Raw genomic sequence first — 21,484 nt, forward strand, 5'->3', positions numbered from 1 at the left:
AAGCAATATTGTACATTTATTGGAGCCAGGTTTGTTTATACTGAGAGAAGTTGCAATTATTATTATTTATTCATTTATTACCGTAGCACCTTGTCACAGACCAAGACCCCATTGTGCTAGGTGCTGTACAAACATAGAACATAAAGACGGTCCCAGCCCCAAAGAGCTTACAGTGAAAGTAAATGACGAGACATACAGGCAGATACATCCAGCTGTCTGGCTGTATATTTAAAACAAAGTAGTTCTCTTCTGTAACTCATGACTTCACCCATCATAGCATACACAATGGATAAATAATGTCGGTCCTGAGGCAGAAGCAGCCAAAGCAGGGACTACTGCAGTAGAATACAGGGGGTAAAGTGGGGTGGGGTCCAGCTGGACTGAGAACTGTGCAGGGGAGACTCCCATGCTGTGGGTGCACAAGGAGCTAGGTGGTGCCTCCCCTCCCCACCTCAGGCCACGTGGTCTTGAGAGAAAACTGCAGTGGAGCTTCCAAGCAGTAGAAGAAGAAGCAGTCAAAGCCATGGCCTTTAGTTATTCAGATAACTTTCTGCTGATTTGATTGGACTTTCTCTTCTCTGTGATGATTGGCTGCTTGCTCCAATCCACCCCCTTCTTCACAATCTCTTCACTTCAGTTTCACTCCACATTCTCTTCTCCCCGGCCTGCCCCCTCACCCCCTTTCCTTTCCTTTCCTTTCCTTTCCTTTCCATTTAGCTGATCACCTCCTAGTAAACCCACCAAAAAACCCTGAAACCAAAACCATGGAACTGATGTGCCGTTTGCTGCCATCACATTGTTCACTCCGTTTGTGTGTTCTATCCCTTTCCCCACCCTGTGTCTGTCTGGTCTATTTGGAATGTAAGCTCTTTGGGGAAGAGACAAGCTCCTTTTTTTGTCTGTACAACATCTAGCACAATTGGCCCTTAGGCACTACCATAATAAACATGATTAATAATAATAACAACAGTACAAAATGATAGAAAAGAAAGGAGTTTAAGTAGTAATGCAGGTCATTGGCACTATTATATTATTGTGAACATTAGTTTTAGAAAATGTTAGAACATTCTAAACCGATTATTTATGAGTTTTCTATGCAAGTAACAAGATTAATTAATTCAAATGGAAACAAACCAACTTGATCAGCTTTTGATTAAGTGATTTTTGCCCTTTTAGTTATGTACAATATATCCCATTTGTTTTCAAAGGCAATCCACCAACAGAATGTAAAAGTTGTATCAGAGGCTTGGATGCACTTCCATAGAGTTCAAATGAAGCTGAGCATGTGGACCCGAGGACAGAATTTGGCCCACGGTTCATAAGATAATATTAAAAATCAAATTTAGTCCTGGTATAAATGAGTATAACACCCATTAAATTCAATGAGAGTTGCAACCATTTACAGCAAACTAAATTTGTCCTAGGGGCCTGATTCTCCTTTCACTTAATCCAGTTTAACACCTGTGAAACCCTATTTAGTTCACTGGAATTACTCCTGATTTACACTAGTGTGAGAAGAGAATCAGTCACTATATCTTTTTTATCTCAGACCACTGCAGTCCCCTCACAATGAAGTGTGTGAAGGCTGGCATGGCATTCAGTTCAAAGGATTTCAGTGATACCTGTGAATTACCTGGTTTTTCCTTATTACATGGGGATAATAATACAGGTGCTGTATTATTATACAGCCCTTTGAACATATAAAGGGTTATATCCATGAGAAGTAAAAGGCGAAAGATTTATACAATTTGAAGAGAAACCAGAGTATGAATAAGGTCGGAAATATATTTTTGACACTTGAGAGCTAGATTCAGTAAAAGTCTGTTCAGCTCTGGGTGGCCTGGGAACTCAATTTTCAGCACTGCTGTGCCACAAAACCCATATATTTGTATCAAGTCTAACTCCCGTAAAATAGCTGAGAGAGATTTTAAAAGCAGCCCTGGGTACTGTAGCACTGAAAAGAGGCAGCATGATTTTCATCAGTTTTAAGGAAGATGAAATGTTCTCGTGCCACTTCCATAAGCAGAAGCATTAGACTGTGATTTCCTGATTTCCATCCTAATAGACAGAACTGCCTAGTGCTGTGACTGTGGTGCCTCTGATTTACCAGAATTGGTCCCCCAGCTGCATCCCTGCTGAGGCCTTTGTGATTATCAGTGCAGAGATCTATTAACGGTTTCCTTCCACTTCATCACAAGGACAGGTAAGCAACAAACATAGCAGGAAAAGGCAATTTATACCACTCACCCTGACTCCGGACAGTGTAGTGAAACCAAAAACAAAGGAGCCCCTCAAAAAAGGTTCAACTAAAGCTGCATCACTTGGTCAGCAGGGCAATCTGAAATTTTACACGAGTAGATGCATTTACAGATGCACTTGTTTAGACTATGTTCTTTAGGACAGGACCTCATCTCCTTACTGCCTGCAATGCACTGAGCACATTGTTGGGTGCAGTGTAAATAACAATACAATAAAAATTGTGTTCAGATGACATTTTCAATTAAAATCAACATTCCTGAACCTGCCGATTTCAGCCATCAAAGCGGTATTTTGACATCAGCAATTTCACTGGAGTCCAGTGTCTCAGAGAGCAAATTAATTTCAATCCTGTTTTTAAAATACTAGTTTAACAATTACTAGAACATTATGGTTTGAAAATTAAAGTGGGATTTTAAAAAACAGGCATGTTCAGATCACTGAAAGATGGGGAATTTCTGAGTGATCTAATCACTAGCTATGGTTTTTCAGTCCTTTCAGGCAGGGCGAGTGTGCCCGCAAGGGGCGCGGTGATACCGGCGAAAAAATGACACTCAGTGCCTGAGAGTAAAAAGCAAGGCTTTACTGAAGGAAGAACTTACACTCCAAGCTGCGTGGGGAGCCTCTTGAAACGCGTGGAGGGGCTGCGGGGGATCTCTGACCGTCCGGGACAATTGGCCAGGCAGGACTCCACTGAAGGGAGTCTGTTGCAATGCTATATCCCCTCGCACTTATCTCAAGGTTACATGGGGTCAACAGCTGGCTACATTCATTGCATTCATAAATTGTACTCATTATATAAGCTAACTTGTTTACAGACAAAAACATGCTGAACTATACTAAACTACATTTTGGCAGGGTCTGCCAAACAAAGTTCATTGCATGGCCTTCAACTACACAGCCTGCATCTTCCGCTCACACTCAGTCCGCCACTTAGCTCCTCGCCGAGCTTCCACAACCTGTCCCCTACAGCAAGCACTGGAGAACATTGATATTCTGGCGGTCCCCGAGTGGAAATGTGAACCTCTGTATATTTAGGAGTTATTTAAACATCTTGTGACTGACCAGCACATCTCGGGATGGAGGGGCCTTGTGAATTACAGAGGTGGCCCTAATAAATATGCTTTGCCTCAGAACATAACCAACCGTCTGGAGTTCCTACTACTTGAGAAGTTCACTTTTATCACCAGCCAGTGGTCAAATCAACAAGATGCTGATTTAGCATAGAGATGCAATACAGTTTCCTCACAAGCACCCTGCATCCATGCACAGACCCTACTGACTGCCAGCCATGGAGACTCCTAATCCAGAGAGACTGCCACCCTCCGTTGTAATATGGACTCATATATTTAAGCCAGCTATGGACCAAACACACTCTGGTTTTGTTTGGACTCATAACAGCCAAATATTTTTGGGACTCAGTTTACAGGCAACACAGGACAGTGCCCATTTATAAGGCACGCTCTATTAGATGAGAGAGGTAAGTGAGGCTGTGCCCCCAACCCATACTTATAACAATCAGTGAGTAGCTAGTAAAAATTTCAGGATAACTGCTTGTGTAACCTTCACCCCATTTTCCCATTGTCTATTTTGAATTCCATGTAGTACTGGGAGGAAGGGTGGTGGTGAGGGGTGCCTGGGGAATGGCGTCGGTTCCTGCCTGTATGGAAGCACACCAAAACCCTGGTTTGTATCAATAACTTATTAGGACCATAAGCCAGAACTCCCTCTCAGCCATATATTAACAACAAACATGGCAGCAGAAACTCACCATTCTCCAGTTCTGGCTCTTGCTCTGATGCCAGTTTTACAGTAAGCTGCTCTCCAGGGCCATCCTCAAACATCTCCTAAGAGAATGGACCCAGGATGTGCGGTAGCTGCTTCTGTGGCATAGCCTCTTCAGTTACTGGCCTCAGCATCACCAGGGTCACCTCTTGCCATTCATCCAGTGGCTGGCCAGCTCTCCTCTGGTGGTACCTGTGATGGAGTTATACAGGTGCCATCTCGGCTCAACAGATTGTCGTACATCACTGTGGGCTCAGTGCTCGCTACAGTTCCCAAGACCCAGTCATATTCCTCATAAAAGAGGCAGGAAGACAGTGAGTTTCCAGAGGTGCCATTAGAATTGTTGACTTTGTAGTAGTGTGTCTGCAGCCACATGATTCACTCTCTATATCATTCTGCTGTCTGGTCAACCCTCAGTCCTGCCAGCAACTCAGATATAGCTTTGTAGACATGATCACTTCTTGTCCTCTTACTGAAGTTGAACATCTTGCTTGCTTCACACCGGAGGTTAGCCAAGACCTGCCTGAGTTCCTCTGGCCAGCTAGTAGCACACTTGATGCACTTCTTCTTAGTGCTGGCCCTATCTAATACACATGAGGGCTAATGGTGTTTCCAGTTGAGCAGACTGCATGGAAATGAAAGGGTTAAATGCCAAGCAGCTGTATTTGAACCAGGAGATTGCTTCCAGTCCTTGGGAAGCATTCAGATGGAAGGGCTTGGAAGCACAGCCCTAGGGAATTGTGGGATAGCATTGGTGCACTGTCCAGACCCGAGTCTGGCAACCTGGATTTGAGCAGTGGCCACACTGCAAAATGCCTGGGCTTTGACCTGTGTCTCAGTGAGACTCAGGCTCTGACCCACCTACCAGGATCCAGGGGCCCAAGTCCAGAAGGATTCTTGGCCAAAGTTAGGATGATTTCTGTTTGGATGGAAGCAGGGGCTTGGGCTAAACTGAGTCAGTGCTCAGCCTTAGTGTGCTGTGTAGACATACCCCCTGTGACATCCAGGTGCTTTAGAAAGTGGTATGAGTGGTTCAGAAGGTGGCATTCATACTAATGAATCAGGACTGAAGTAACATCTGAACATGGTGGTGGTACTTCTAGCAAAATAGTACCTTACATCTTTTGGTCCTAACCCATTGTGGTCACTAAAAACCCATTGCAATTGCCACAGAAGTATGGAAGTTGCTACTGCAGATGTCTTGGCCAAATTCCACTAGATTGGTCACATTTCCCTACCTAAATTCACCTCTCTGGTTTCAACTGGATATCCTGTTCTCCTTCACTTTCAGTCCTATACGGTTGCACAGTGTTTGTATAATTGCCATGTGCCATCCTAGGGAAGATTTGCATTTCAGGGAGTGAAGAGGTCCTTATGCATTGTTTGTATTTCAGTTGGTTATATTTCTAGAGTCTTTGGAATCCCTCAAGACTAAATGCATCTTATAAATGTAAGGTATCTGAAGGGTAAAACAATATCATTTCATTTTGGTCAATCTAATGAAATCTGGCTCTTTCTCAGATGAAAATTTCTGGCTGGTCCTGTTCACTTTCCTCATATACTACATTGTCTAGAAGGGTTATTTTGAATGTATGATGGCCACTAATTTATCAGAATGTATTGATGATTCCCATTAACATGTGCAAGGAGTATTGGTCTGTATATCATGTCGTAAAGCAGGGGTCGGCAACCTTTCAGAAGTGGTGTGCCGAGTCTTCATTTATTCACTCTAATTTAAGGTTTCGCGTGCCAGTAATACATTTTAACGTTTTTAGAAGGTCTCTTTCTATACGTCTATAATATATAACTAAACTATTGTTGTATGTAAAGTAAATAAGGTTTTTTAAATGTTTAAGAAGCTTCATTTAAAATTAAATTAAAATGCAGAGCCCCCCAGACCGGTGGCCAGGACCCGGGCAGTGTGAGTGCCACCAAAAATCAGCTCGCGTGTGTGCCGCCTTCAGCATGTGTGCTATAGGTTGTCTACCCCTGTCGTAAAGCAAAGCTTAGGGAGTGGGGAAAGAGCCAGCTGCAAAGAGAAGCAGATGCAGCTCTGTTGAGCTCCCAGCAGAGTTCTCACTTTATGTTAAATATAGTGTCATTAGCTGGCAATACAAGCCTCCTTTTCGGCTGAAAGAGAGTGGAAGCACGTGGCAGGGAATAATGAACTGGAAACGTGCCAAAAATTAAAATAAAAAAAAAAAGACTTTCCCCCTAGACTTTCCCCCAGTTTGTGTGGTATTGCTAACTTCTCCAGCTTCTCCCAGCCTGTGTCTTATGAAGCTCTTACAATCACTTTATACAGATTGTGGAATCATTGCAGGAAACTGACTTCATTAGAATCTAAAATGAACAGCTCTGTCAAATGGATGGTTAATATGGAGCAGCAAGTAGAAGAAATTGAGGTGAAACTCCAAGCAAGAGGTGAGACTGACTCGTAACATTTATATTTTGAATCTGTATTCAAACTTCCCTGAAGTTCTGGGGTACATATATAAGCTTTTTTACACCATATAAACTACCTGTGGCTGATAGTGTATGTCAGCAACAGCTGCAGCCTAACCGGTGCTAAACAGGGCTTAGTGTCAAGTATAGGCCAGGACAAACCATGTTCAGCAGTGTTCAGAAACTGCACTTAGGACCTTCTCTGAACAGATTTTAACCACAGTTTCTTGAAGCTAAGGCCTGTTCAGTACCACTTAAACTGCACCACCTGTATAAAGTGATTTATACAGAAGTGCTCACTGCTAGGTGTGTTTCAGATCCAGTGTCATGTTCAGGCCCATCCTCTCTCTAAACCTATGAAAAGGAAATTAGTGATAATAAAGCTTCTGCTCATATGGTAGCTAAAAATTACTTTCTGGTGGAACAGAGTTTGAAGATGCTGGAGGATATAATAGCAGTTACACCAGTATAATTCTGGAACAAATCCTCTAAATCCAAAGGAATTATTCCAGATTATACACAAGAATAGCTTCAGGCCCACTACATGAAATAAAGAGTGCAGCACTGGTTGTAGGCTGAAACAATAGAAATGGTAGAAGTGTTTTTAATATCTAATATAGTTACTAAAAACAACGCCACCGCATGCTCTGGGTGTCCCTAAATCTCCATCTGCGAGAAGCTGGGACTGGATGACAAGGGATGGATCACTTGATAATTGCCTTGTTCTGTTAATTCCTTCTGAAGCATCTGGCACTGGCCACTGTTAGAGACGAGATACTAGGCTGCATGGACCATTGGTCTGACTGAATTGCTGTTCTTATATTCTCATCTGTGTGCATTTTGAACCCCCCCCTGCACATCTGTGTATCACAGCACTCTTAAAGCCCTGGCATACAAGTAACCCCATGTGAGGTGGCTCTGTTTAAAATACACAAATATTTAAAGAGACACCAAGACATCTGCTCTTAGTTACGCCAGTGTAAATCTGAAATAACTCCAGTGGTTTCAACAGAGACACTCTGGATTTACAAAGGTGTCCTAGCAGAAGTTATATGCAGGCTTATTGTCCAGGAGCCTCAAATTAAACACTGCAGATGTGTTTAAGAGAAAATCACTTGCTTTTCTTTAGGATGCAGCTACACTAACTACTCTGGGAGTTGAAAGACATTATAAAGATATAGACTTGCCAGGCTGGGTTTTGATAAATCTCTAATTTTTACATAAATGTCTTACTGCTTTCATAGCCTAGTTTACCCTGTTGCTGCTGAATATTTATTCTGTACATAATGTTACTTCCCTAGCCCATGGACAGTTTAAAAACTGGAGAGTTATTAAACTTAGTATCAAAAACCAAACAAACAGCTTGCACAAACCCTACTGCTGCTGAGTCCTTTCAGAGCACACCAAACTCTGTTGCTGCAACCACACACTGCTCCTCAGAACTGCCCCCTTTGACATCCTCAGCAGAGCTCCAATTAGGGCAACCAGACAGAAAGTGTGACAAATCGGGACGGGGTGGGGGGTAATAGGAGCTTATATAAGAAAAAGCCCAAATATCGGGACTGTCCCTATAAAATCGGGACATATGGTCACCCTAGCTCCAATTCTCAAAGGGTCAGGGTGCAGGTAAACATAACTGACATTCCCTTATAAGTGCGCCAATAATCCGGCAAAGCGAAGTTGTGCCATTGTCAGCAGGCCATTGCATTTCACCTTCTTTGCTGAGCAAACTGAACAAAGTGGAATCAAATAGCGCCACCTTGTGTTGGTGTTGTGTATTTATTGTTTGCTGAAAATGGTTCCTATGTTATATAGGCTTAGAGAGCTGTGCTAGGATCTCAGTTATGGGAGATACAGTAAACTGGAAGCAACACTCCTGCCCTCTCAAAGTACACTGCAACTGATGATTCATAGATAGAATTGTATCAGTTAGAGAGAAGAACGAAAAGAAACAGAAGAGAAGGGGGAAGAGGGAGGACAAAGCAGGCTTTCACAATATAGACTTGGGCTGTGAAGTGGGTGGGTGCTGCGGGGACATGAGGTTTTTACGTGATTTCTTCCCCTCCAGATGCTGATTCATACATCTCTGGGACGATTTCATAACTTAGCTCATTCCCTTCAAGTTTTTGACTGCTTCATACTGAATGAAAGCTGTCTTGCTATTGCCAGGTGGCCTAGGTCCAAAGATCAGGTTTTACGCTGTGTGCAGGGGAGATTCATGAGGGGGGTGTGTGTGTGTGTGTGTGTGTGTGTGTGTGTGTCTCCTCAGGCCATGGAGAGGCAGTTGTATTATCCTTCTCCTTAAAACAAGGAGTACTTGTATTCAACAATTACATTATGTTATTCTTTCTTAACATGCATCTAACCCAGGAGTTGGCAACCTTTCAGAAGTGGTGTGCCGAGTCTTCATTTATTCACTCTAATTTAAGGTTTCGCATGCCAGTAATACATTTTAACGTTTTTAGAAGGTCTCTTTCTATACGTCTATAATATATAGGACCCAGGCAGTGTGAGTGCCACTGAAATTCAGCTTGCGTGCTGCCTTTGGCACATGTGCCATAGGTTGCCTACCCCGGATCTAACCCAAGAGAAACCGGAACCTGCTCTTTGCTGCAGCCCTGTGCCCTGCTGAGGCCTGCATTCCAATACAGACCTGTCTGGCCTTTGCAAATCCTTCTCCGCCAATAGCAGCTGCCCCTCACAACTGTGCAAGATGCTAGGCACCCTTAGGTCAAGTCAGTGGGAATTGAGGGCATTTGGTACTGTGCAGGATCCATCCTCTTGCCTCTTACCCTTCACATACAAAGCAAAAATCTGTCCTTATCCATTCTTCAGTGGTCAAGGGCCATGTTGTTTTCATGTCTTACCCTCTACATACAATTCTGTCTCCCACCAGTAGCTACTATTCACCTACAAGTCACAATGCTGCATGTCTCCTACAACCATCTTGGTTCTTTCTTCCACGGCACCTGCTCTGCATGGGGCACTATCCCTATGCTGGTCTGCAAGGTCACAGACCTTTCCACATCAGGATCCCTCCTTAAGACCCATGTCTACTGTGATGCTTGCAAGGGATTTGCCAACTAATAATGGTTAAATAAACTATTCCCATGATCCTCTATATACACATAGCTCAAAATCCCTCTCTCCCTCAATGGAGCGAACAAGCTGCAGGCCTTTCTTTACCCTGATCACTTAGCTTGTATGTTGTATGCCTTTCCCCAGCCTTTAGCATTTTTTGTTTGTTTTAGATTATAAGATTTTGGAACGGAGACTTCCTGTGTGTCTGTTTGGTTTTTAACATAGTTTGAGTGCTATTGTGATATAAATAATAATAAATGGTATAGCCAAGACCCGAGAAATTCAGATCTATCCTGACACAGCTGTCAGTATAGAGATAAGAATATCATTATATTTATTATATTACTGAATGTGGGTTGGAGAGCCAGTCCCGTGCATATGACTAGCTAATTATCCTGACCCCATTCATTGTATGAATACGAACCACAAGCCACAGAGTATCTCATTCTGTGAAACAGACTGGATAGTCTAGACAGGCCCTATTGCCCACGGAGAAAGGAGAGGAGTTAACAGTAGAAATGTATAACTTTTTTTGTTGGAGCAGAATTCAGTTTGTTTATGGAACATCATCTTTGAATTTCCAGATACTTGTATTTCCCCCACTGAAAACTAATTCTGAATTTTTTGGCTTTTCAACTTTTGTTGCTTTGTTATATAACTGGAATGTCCTGATCAGGGTTGCTTCTGATGTTGATGACAAATCTGTAGAACTTCAACTCTCTCAACACAAATGTTTCCGTATTCATTTTACCTAAATTGGGTGAGTTACAGTTACAGATTTTATTTAAAATTATATTAGAGTGTCATTGCATCATGCAGAGGGTAAAATAGTTCCTAAATTGTTCTAAAGAACAGCCTGAGAGCCAACATGTCCCCTCTCAAAGACCCATCAAAGTATTAGGAGTTGGATAAGGCCCATAAACATGTCTATAGAACCCACAGCTGCAAACAAGTTTCACCTGCATTCTCCAAATAAATTCATTCAATAAAAACAATTAGCTAAAGAAATATCACTAGACAGCAACACTTATCCAAATATCCTACCATTAGCCATTTAAATGACTAAATCCACACAATCAATTGTGTTAATGAATGCTAATTAAAATCTAATAACCTTCAGGTTCATCTGATTATGTATAAAGGATTCATCTGCAGTGTTGTTATAGTGCATGGAATCAGGCCAGCCAGGTGTTCTAGTGGCAGCACATCAACTGTCCTGTAGCACATCTGACCTCACATTTATGACTTAGTCCTGGATTTGCTAGCTCATCTGGATCCGCAAACTGTACAGCACAGTGCACTCAAGCTCTGGAGTGGGAGGGAGAGCTTTGTGTTATCCCTCTCTAGTGACCCATTCCTCCTGTTCTAAAAGCAGCATTAACAGTCACTGGAAGGAGTTGAACCCAGTCAGAAAGATGGGATCTCTGCATGATAAGCTTTTAGGAGAGAAGGGGAAGACTCCACTAGAATTTTTTTCTTCCCTACAAATAGTTTCATATGGGGCTGAATCACATAAACTGAGCAATTGGGCTAAATCACAAAAAACAGAATTCCATGAAATCAGTTTGAATATAACTGACAAACAGAGAGAGACCTCTTTTATTTAAAAGTCAATAGTATTTCAACCAAGAGCAATGCACATAAAATATACTTATGTGACTAAGCTAGACCTTTATTCTATGCTTATCACTGTGGTATCTGGATGCTGGACACACTACATTTTTTGCAAATTATATGATTTGGAGTAATTAATTATATGAATGGAGTAAAAATCCCTGCCTTGATTATGTTCTAGCTAGATATTTATCATGTTTCATCACCACATTATATCATGGAAATTATATATTCACCAGGATATAAAAGGTGATGGGATTACCAAGCCTCCTCTTGACACAACTATGGGAGGCATGTTATATCTAGGTATAGCTAGTTACTGTTTGGGCAGGGCTTTGAAGGTGTGAGGTGCTAGTTAAAGGCTGAATATTAATGCATTTTTACATTTCAAATACAGGGCTCAGGGAAGGTACCAAATCAAATGACCTGAAAACTGTAATTCTACAGCATTTTTTTTTTTTGGTAGATCTCATAACACTTTTACAAAGGTGGGTAAGAATTAGCATCCTTATTTTAAAGATGAGGAAACTATGACACAGGTTAATTTTACTAGCCCAGGTTCACACACACAAGCTGAAATCCTGGTCTCATTGAACTTTATGGTAGAACAGGGAATATAACTCAGGTCTACCAACTCCCATACCAGTGCTCTATCCACTGAATTCTGTTGCCTCCTTTAGAAGAGGTACAGCACCGGAATCAGCAGTGAAAACTGCCACACTATCCACTGTCAATTCCCACCGTGATGTTCCTGGGTCTGCCAAGTGAAGATGGCTAGAGCATGACATTAATCATTGCTCCCTGTTTTTAAGAGTTGCAGCGAGTGTGATTATTTTATGCCCCTTTCACAGCAGCTTATGGCTATAAATGGTCATCCTCATAGCTACGTCTGTGGGGCGCACTCATTAAAATTCAGTATCAGTAGCTTCATTCAGTTCACTAGCACAGTATCCTGACAGTTTAGCAAAACAGCAGGTCACTTAGCTCAGCTAGAAGCAAGAAAAGTTATACCAAGGCACATCCTTCACACTCCACTAGGTGTCACCAGTACACATGTACACAAGCTACTTCATCACAACTTTTATAGACTGGAATAACAATAATTACAAAAAGAACAGGTCTCTTCTGCTTGTCTGTCAATGTTAGAATTAATTTTCTCTGGTTCAGGCTATGTTTTTTTTTAAAAAGTAATTCTGTGTAATATAATCATATTGGAGTGGAATTCTTATACCTAATCAAATGAAACTAAATGTTGTTAGTTTGTAATTAGCATTCACTAACAAATTTGATTGTGAGGATTTAGTCTCTCACATGGTTAATAGGACGGCATTTAGATAATTGCAGCTGTCTAGTGTCATTCCATTGCTAATTGTTTTTACTGAGTGATTCATTTCAAGGCTGCAAGTGAAACTTTGTTTTAAAGGTGTGAGGGGAGGATGGTCTCATGATTAAGACATGTGTGTGATCCCCAATTAGATGTGAGTTAGGTGGTCTTAATTCCACCAGTACCACCCTCTCTTGTTTACTCATATCACATGCCTTTTATTTACACTGGTTAGTGCAACAGCCACCTGTTTTTATATTTAGTTATAATACTGTCAACATGCAGCTGTGTGTAGGATAGAGCTAATGAATTTCAGCCCAGGAGTTCCTGGTTGGATTGCATATTTAAAGCTCTTTCCAGTGTCTTCCATAAGTGTCTTTACTTATTGGCCTGAAGCTCACATTAAGTACTTGATTTCTTTTCTCATATGCCCACCATTCACTTTATATATCTGCATATCGTATATGTAACCCATTTGATATGGCACTCTGTCCTCCTCTTGTAGTTGCTGGGCCACAGGTAGAGGTGGATGAACTTGCTGCAGCCATAGCTAAGAGAGCTTTGTCTGTTTGCTTAAGCAGTTGAGGCTCCTGGGTTCAGATGCAGAAGTTACAGGTTCAATTTCCATGACAGTGATCTACCACTGGTTATGGCAATGCTTGTACATGTGAATAGCAATGCATTGCCTGCGTCAATGTAAATGTGTGTCATGCGGTAGGTACACCTCGTTACGGGGAGTCAGCTCATGTATGGTCAAAAACAAGGGTAGCGCTGGTGCTGGCTAGATTCTATACTGGTGACCCTGACTATAAAGCGAGGTAGTATGGTCTAGTGGCCAGAGTCCCTGGGACTGCCCTCACTCTCAGGGTGGCATTTCCTGATGGCCCAAGTCAGTAGGCAACTCTTCCTTACAGGGCTGTGTGGCCCAGTGGCCAAAGTCAATATAAGTTGCTCACCTCCGTGGGATTGTGTGGGCTATTGGCCCATCGGGGAAGAGGGACGCCACCTAGGGGAGTGTGGCATCTGGGGTAGGGTGCCTGGGGCCCTCCCGGCTTCTCCGAGTCCCAGCCTAGGGCCCTGGCAGGGGCGAGGGTGCTCGCTGCTGAGTCAGTGGGGATCCCCTGAAACACGCTGACTTGTTCCATGGTTCTACAACTGGAGCAAGGCATAAGTCCCCATGGCTGCTTCCTACCCTGTCTTCCACTGCGGTGGTCCACAGTTCCCCTCGATCTCTGGGGTCCTCGTCTGCTGCAGCTCCTGATGGCTTGGTCCCCTCTCTGCGTTCCGCAGGCAGCCTGGGATCTGTCCGGGGCTCAGCGTGCCTTGGCTCTGTGGCTGGGGGCTGTAGCAGCTCCAAGGAAAGAGCCTGCAGTCTGCTTTCTTCCCCTTCAGCAGCCTGCCCAGACTGAGCTGGGCTGCTTCTTTTTACATCCTGTCTCCAGGCTGAGCATGCCCAGCAGGGGTGGGGTGGGGGGGCGTGGCCTCCTCAGCCTGCAATGCACAGTTAACCCTTTCTGGGCCAGGGTGGGATAGGTACACCCCATCACAGTGTGCTTTTCTCAGCTGAGTCCCAAAGTATGTGACATATTTTATATTACATAAAATGCTAAAGAATATCTTGTCGGTCTATCTATTCATAAAGTGCCCATTCATAATGAGATCTTGCTAGACAGTATAACTGCCATGGCTGGTATTTATGTAATGCCAACAGCCTCCAGTCATAATCGGGATCGAACCTGGCACCTCTGAAGCTTAGTGTATGAGCCTGTACGGCATGAGGTAAAAAGCACATGCCTCTTAGCATGTAGCAGAGTCATCAATTTCTAACTGGGCTAGGTGCCACTAGAGGGGGACAGAGTGCCACACCCAAGCAGGCCTGGGTTACATTTGTACACCCAAAAGCTTGTCATCAATATTCCTTATTTTGTTTGGATACAGTGCTCAAGCCTAATGGTTGTCCTTGATCCCTCTAGGAGGGATCAAGGACAACCTTTGGAGAATGTTCAGATTAGACTACTTCCTTCTCTCATTAATTTGCTGTTCCTTAGTGCAATAGACACAAGTCAAGGGAAAATGACAAAAATAAATGTGTTTTTAGCTCTACACAATACATTACAGGTTATAAGGTACAACCCCCTGCTAGGGGTTATTAAAAAAAGAGGCTAATTATAAACATAGAGGTAAAATGCATTCTATAGACAATAAAAATACTTCACAAATAACATAACCAACAATGTTAATTAGACTTTATCAAGACCTCTTCCAATAAATACCTTACCTCCAGCCTCTCATAGGGATGTAGGTGACCCTGGAGATATCTTTGTTTTTTTAAACTCTTGGAAAATGCACCCTTTATCTTTCAGGAAGGAGAGGGTTATCTAAATATTTCAGCCCCCTCAAAGGCTGTTCAATATCCCAACTTTTCCAATTAACATTATTTGATTTGGACATATGTTTTGGTACCAAACTTTAAAAAAATGAATAGAATTAGACATACTTGATCTTAAATATTATACATTAGGATATAAATGTTCTTTTGTATTTTGTAATGTGAAACGTTAGTCAGACCAAAGCTCAGATTCCAACACTGCATGATTCAAGACCCATGCATCTGCTGGGCCTAAACCTCCTGCGGTTGTGCTTGCTCTGTGGTCTACCCCTCAGACTCCTATCCTTTCCTCCTCTGCATGATGTCACCCTGTTTCATAGTCACCCTTGCAAGTCTCTCCCCTTGCTCATGCTAACTGTGAGGCTTCTTCTGAGATGGCACCCTTTTTTTTTTTTGGCAGCCTGTTGCTCATCCACATGTCACAGTTGGCTTAGCCATCGCATGATCCTCACATTGGCAATCTCACTTAGATTCTTCTGCATAACCATTGCACACACTTCCTCATTATACACTTTTTCCTACTAATATATATCAAGAACCCTTCTTCAGCATCTGCTGGAAACCATTCAATCTTCTAATAAGTATCTTGGTTTGGATCCAGCTTCCTACACCACATAGCACTAACTGATTTGTTGTAAATCCTCCCTTGGATTTTAATATGCACATGATGTTTTGGAGATGTTGTCAAAAGTGCTCCTTAAAACACCTAACACGTGACTCCTTCTTAATGCCTCTTTTCCCAAAAGGACCACAATTTGTGGGGGAGGGAACATGGCACAGATCCTTCATTTTGGCAGATGAGTATGTGAAAATATTGACTCTCTCTGATAGGGAGGCCTGATTATTGTTTTGGTCCCTGACAACTAGTAAATAAAACTGATTAATCTTATGATTTAAAAAAAAATCAGTGTACTTTTAAAAATTTTAAATTCTGAGTGTCATGGCCTGAATTCTAACTCAGTCTTTACTTAGGCAAATCTCCAGTTGCCTCCAATGAAAATTCTACTGGAGTAGTAACTTTAGGGTTTGGTCGCTAGAGCGGTGTGGTATAGTGTTCTGAGCACCAGGCATGACAGTCCTGAGTTCTAATCCTGATTCTGATACTGATTCACTCAGTAGATTTAGAGAAATCACTTAATGTCCCTGTATTATTTTTCTCTTTCAGCAAATAAACAGAATGTCTAAGTATCTGGGAGAGATGAGTCCTAAGGGGTATAGGTCTTCTTGTGCTTCCATATTATTACTCTTAAGGAAAAAGTGACACATACATTGTATTATTATTTCTAGGCCACCATCAGTGCCTATTGCATAAAAATACAATGCATAATATAATTACACAAAAAGATAACCAACCCTCCCCCTAAAACCCTTCAATCCTACATTAAAAGAACATTAAGGTTGCAAAGTTAAGCACTCAAAAGTTAAAAAATGCTAGAATTAAGAACTTGTGTGCAACCTTAATTCAGCCCCCTTGTGCATATATCCTATGATAGTGTCTTTAATCATGTGATCACATGCTAGATAATACTTAGTCCTGCCATGAGTGCAGGAGACTGGACTAGATGACCTCTCGAGGTCCCTTCCAGTCCTATGATTCTATTTTTTCTATAGGACCCCTGCTCCTTTCCATACATAGACTAGACCTGCTCGAGGATGAATCTGGGCTGTGTAGTGAAACAGACTGTTGTTGGTAGGATCCCCGTCTCATTTTCTGAGTGCCAACTTGAGACACCTTGGGCCTGGTTTGCAGAAATGCTGAGTGCTCACAGCTCCAATTGAAGTCAATGAGAGTTGTGCATTGCCGACAGCTCCATCTATTATTCTCTTGAATTTCTCCTGAAGGGTATGTCTAAACATCAACTAGACACCCGCTTCTGGCCTGTGCTAGCTGGCTTGGACTTGCAGGGCTTGGGCTACAGGCCTGTTTCACTGTTGTGTAAACTTCTGGGCTCAGGCTGGAGCCCAGGCTCTAGGACCCTCTGGGATGGGAGGGTCCCAGAGCTTGGGCTCCAGCCTGAGCCTGGAAGTCTACACAACAATGAATCAGCCCTACAGCACAAGCCCTACAAACCTGAGTCTGCTGGCAGGGGACAGCCCTGGGTTTTTCTTTGCTGTGTGGACATACCCTAAGGGGCCAATTCTACAAACCTTACTCATGTTGACTAGCACTGGCTCAGGTAAGTGCTATCAGAATGTGTGAAGAGTTGAAGAACTGGGTCCTTCAGCTCCAAACAGCAAGTTATTCCATGTAGGCAGAAGCCTGTGCCAATGCAGAGCAGGATCAGAATCTAAATCAATAAATGAATGATCTTTCCTTGTATTTCACTGAGATGCAAAATACAGACATCCACATTATTCCTAGACTAGAGGGAAAACATTTTTATGTTAACTTTAATTTAAAAAAAAAAACCTGTTACTGGCTTCCCTTCATTTCCTGCCTTTCTTGTGAAGTGCCTAGCACACTTATGGATAGTATAAAATAAGTATTAATACTGTAAAATAATAAATATTAATATTAATTAGGGAGCCACAGGGGCTTTATGGGTGCTGACATGTTGTACAGAGGGAGGATAATTCTGAACATAAGCTAATAAATATTTTCAAGGTTATAACTTTTATATAATAGCAACTATATAATATCTATTAGTACTGGACTTTTTATCAGTATCTGAATAATACAAAAGTGATGTGAACTTTTAAAATGTAGACAATGGGTGTAACCACAATATGGGCTAATCTTGGACAAGCTTTTTACAGCTAATGGTGAAGAGTTTCCTTAGAAAATGGCACATTCCTATGTAACCTATTGTTGTGTGTATAAATGTTTATGCAGGTAATTTTTGTTAATCTAACTGGAATTTCCTGTGCAAATCCTATGCCATGACATAGGACATACACATTAACTTTCTCATATATAATCTGTGTCCCCTGAATCTTTTACTGGCATTCAGTTACTGTGACAACAAAGGTAAAAAGAAAATGCCAGTATTGTAACTAATTAAAGGATGCTTCAGGACCAAGAAAAAAACCCTGCTTTTGTAGTGCTCTACTTTAAGGCAGCATTGAATGAAAAAAAGAAGATTCTTTGTCATCCTTTAAAGGAGCCATGCAACTCAACCTGAAAATGGTTTTACCTAAAGAAATTGTTGACACATGAAGTTGCCACCATCTTGTTGCAATTAAGGTAAAACATAGAGAGGTGAGCAGCTAAGATGGAAATTTGGTTATAAAGCTTTGGAAAGCAAAGTCCATCGACAGTGCAGCTGTTATAATATGATTACATAGTTCATCTACACTATGGGTGACAGAAAGTAGTCCCTCAGACTGCTAGAGGGAGCCATCCATAGATCAAATGTGTTAAATGAGATGCACCAAATGTAACATTTTCGAGGCATTCATTGTAAAGTCTTGGTTGTTATTACGACAGTATCTGTTGCAGGGGTTGGTACTTGCAGGACCATAGTCAACAGACCTGAAAATAGATGACAAATAAGCAGACTGGAGAGATAGTTAACTAAAATAGTACTCATGATCTGACTGATTTACAAGTTAGGAATTAATTAAATCTAAGCAGATTATTTTTTGAGGGGTGGGTAGGCAGTTAGTGCATGATAAGATGTTCTATGAGATGTAAAGCAGGGATCAGGAAAGATAGCTGTATTTATTTATTCTTTGTTTCCAGTCTCAGTTATTGTAATTAAAATGACTGGAAGCTAAGTCTTTTAGCACCATTAAAAAACAAAACAAAACAACACTGCATAGGTGTTGACACATCTTATCATCGGGTGTAGAAGATAAGTTCAAGAAAAACGATTGTTATCAGGTGTAAATTAACATATAGTGGGTTTGCTTGTAGCAGAGGAAGGTGACAAAAATAACACATGCATTAATAAAACTCCAAATGAAAGGTAGGGCTGTCATTAGGGATGGTAGTTGGACAACTAATATTGATTCTAGAAATTTAATTTGATTTGATGTATTTTTACTGTAATTAACATAAGGATTTGTACCCGCATAGAACTCTTAACATTATTATCTAAGGAGATAAATTATGAAATTAACTGTGGATTTAAAGTGTAATTCAAATTTTATAAAGAGTTTCCAGAGTAAATGGGTCTTAGTTAATTCCCTTAAAGCTAAGAGACCTGAATTTCCTCTCATAGTGCTTTTACACCATTGACTTCAGTGGAGCCATTCCTGATTTACACCAGTTGAAGAATCAGGGTAATGTACACAAATGAAGCAGAAATAGGTTTTGAGGAACACTTGATAGGCTGCTAGCAGGTATATTCTGAAAGCTTAAAATATATTTTCTTTGTAGAATTACATTTTAAAGGCATTGAATATAACTGGCAAATATAATAATAATGGTCAATTATATAGTGCTTTTCATATTTTCACACATTTCAGCCTGTCAAATATCTGCTAGACCCAGGGCCTCATTCTCTTCTCACTTACACCTGTTTTATGCCAGGGCCAGTGCAATTACTTCAATGGAGTTACCCATGTTTTACACCAGTGCACATGAGAGGACAATTAGGTTCACAGAGTTTAAAACAGTGCTTTTAACTGAGACTGCTCTTCTTAGGACCTACCATCAATGTCAAAGCCTAGGCATGCTCTTTTTTTAAAAAATGAAGACACAGGCATGAGTAGTAGCCCAGGTGTTTCTGCTGTGTATGTCCAGACTGTAAATTTGCTAGAGTCTGCCATAAAAGTTGGTGGTGGGTGATGTATTTAGGTATTTATCTGCTCCCCATAGCCATAGTTTTTGAACACCTCAAAACATTAATATATTTATCCCCACAACATGCCAGGAGGCAGGGAAATGCTATTATCCCTATTTTACAGCGAGACCAAGGGCCAGCTTTCCAAAAGATTTAGGCTCCAAAAAATGTAGATAGGTGTCTAGTGGTTTTGCAAAAGCACTTAGAAACTTGACTCCAATTAACTTCAGTTGTTTTTGGATCAGGACCATAGTTCATATCATCACAGAAGCAAAGACATGTTAACCCAGGAGAAGTTACCCTCAGAGCTGGACATTCTACATGCCCCAGATCTGGCCCACCTCCAGGCCCAAGCAATGCTAAAACTTGTGTGCTGCCCAAGCCTGACCTTGCTCTTTCAAACATCTCCTCAGGAAACTAATTAACAGAGCAGTAAAAAAGGCAGGATCATCCCTTGCCTCCCTTGTTGGGATGTTTAAAAAAATCCAGAGTAGTTCTAATTAGCAATAATTAAAATTTAATTAAGAAGCTCTCTGTAATTCCCCCCTCCCCGCGCGCCTGGTAGCTCAGCGTTGCAGGAGCTGTTCTTGTCCCTGTGGTGCTGAATCATGGCTTAATCACAAAGCCTTAGATCACGGCTAATCCACACACCAGCCTTGAGGTCTAATCACTGCCGCCCTCCAGCAGAGACGAGTAAGTACTCGGGACATTAAGAACAAGGGCCAATTAATTTTTAAAGTACATGATCACACGTATAGATTGCAATCCCTCCTTATTTATCGGTTGATGATAGATGTAATTGCTTTGCTATTTATCCTTGCAATAGCTTCCCCCTGTAATAGGGGATAACAGCATTAGCAGGCCTCAAGAAGAATACTAATTACTTAAACCCAAAACTTCAAGTTTCAGGTCTTAAAGGCAAACAGGGGAATTAAGGCAAAAAGAAGATTCAAGGCAGGATAAATGTCGAATGTACTGATTCAATATACACACAAAGCTGCCTCCTTTAACAATAGTCTTTAAAAGTGACAACAGCAATATTATTTCATGGAACTATATATATATATATATCTTAAAGTAAACAAACAAGTGCAAATATTTCACACTAAATATCACACTTTGGGATGCTAGTGTAATGTGAATTAGTGAAGAAGAAGACTAGCTGCTCTGGAAACTGGAACATTTCTTTAAGTTATAAAAACTGAAAGCTAAACTTTAGCCCCAGTATTGGGCATTAAGGTTTAATCATATAATTTTCAGGGGCTTGAAAAGAATATATAAAATAAATAATAAATTCTATTATAGCAGGGCCCAAAACTATGTTGCGATGAATAAAATAGTAATAACGAGAGAAAACAAAACATTCAGAAAAGGGTTGTGGAATATTTTTTAAAACCAAATGACTAAGAAATCTAATCCTACTGTATCTCAGTAATTGTTAAAGGAAGGGACCCCATTATCTTAATTATGTTTCTGGAGCAAACATTATTTCAATGTGATAAAAGATGACATGACACTAAAGGTAAAGCTAGAGCAGATGTTCCATGAGTAACAAGGCAATATGCCCACATTCTGGTAATTTCTCCCCCACTAGACATGTTCTCATTAATCTGTGATTAATAGGATTTGAGTATAGTAAATGATGATGATCTATTGTCTGTCTTTGTCCAACACCATGGAGAGAGCAATTTGTCAGCTCAGCTTTTGTGTGACTATTTAATAGCAAAGAGGGAGAGAGAAAAGACGCTAATCTTCTAATTGGCATCTATAGAGAAAGGTCTAAGAACAGTGCCTGCCTGGAAATAGCTAGTATGCAATTCCTATGCCTGTGAGGCTGAGACAGACAGACAGACAGAGGGAATT

This window comes from Chrysemys picta, chromosome 4, assembly GCF_011386835.1.
Source record: "Chrysemys picta bellii isolate R12L10 chromosome 4, ASM1138683v2, whole genome shotgun sequence".
Taxonomy (NCBI): domain Eukaryota; kingdom Metazoa; phylum Chordata; order Testudines; family Emydidae; genus Chrysemys; species Chrysemys picta.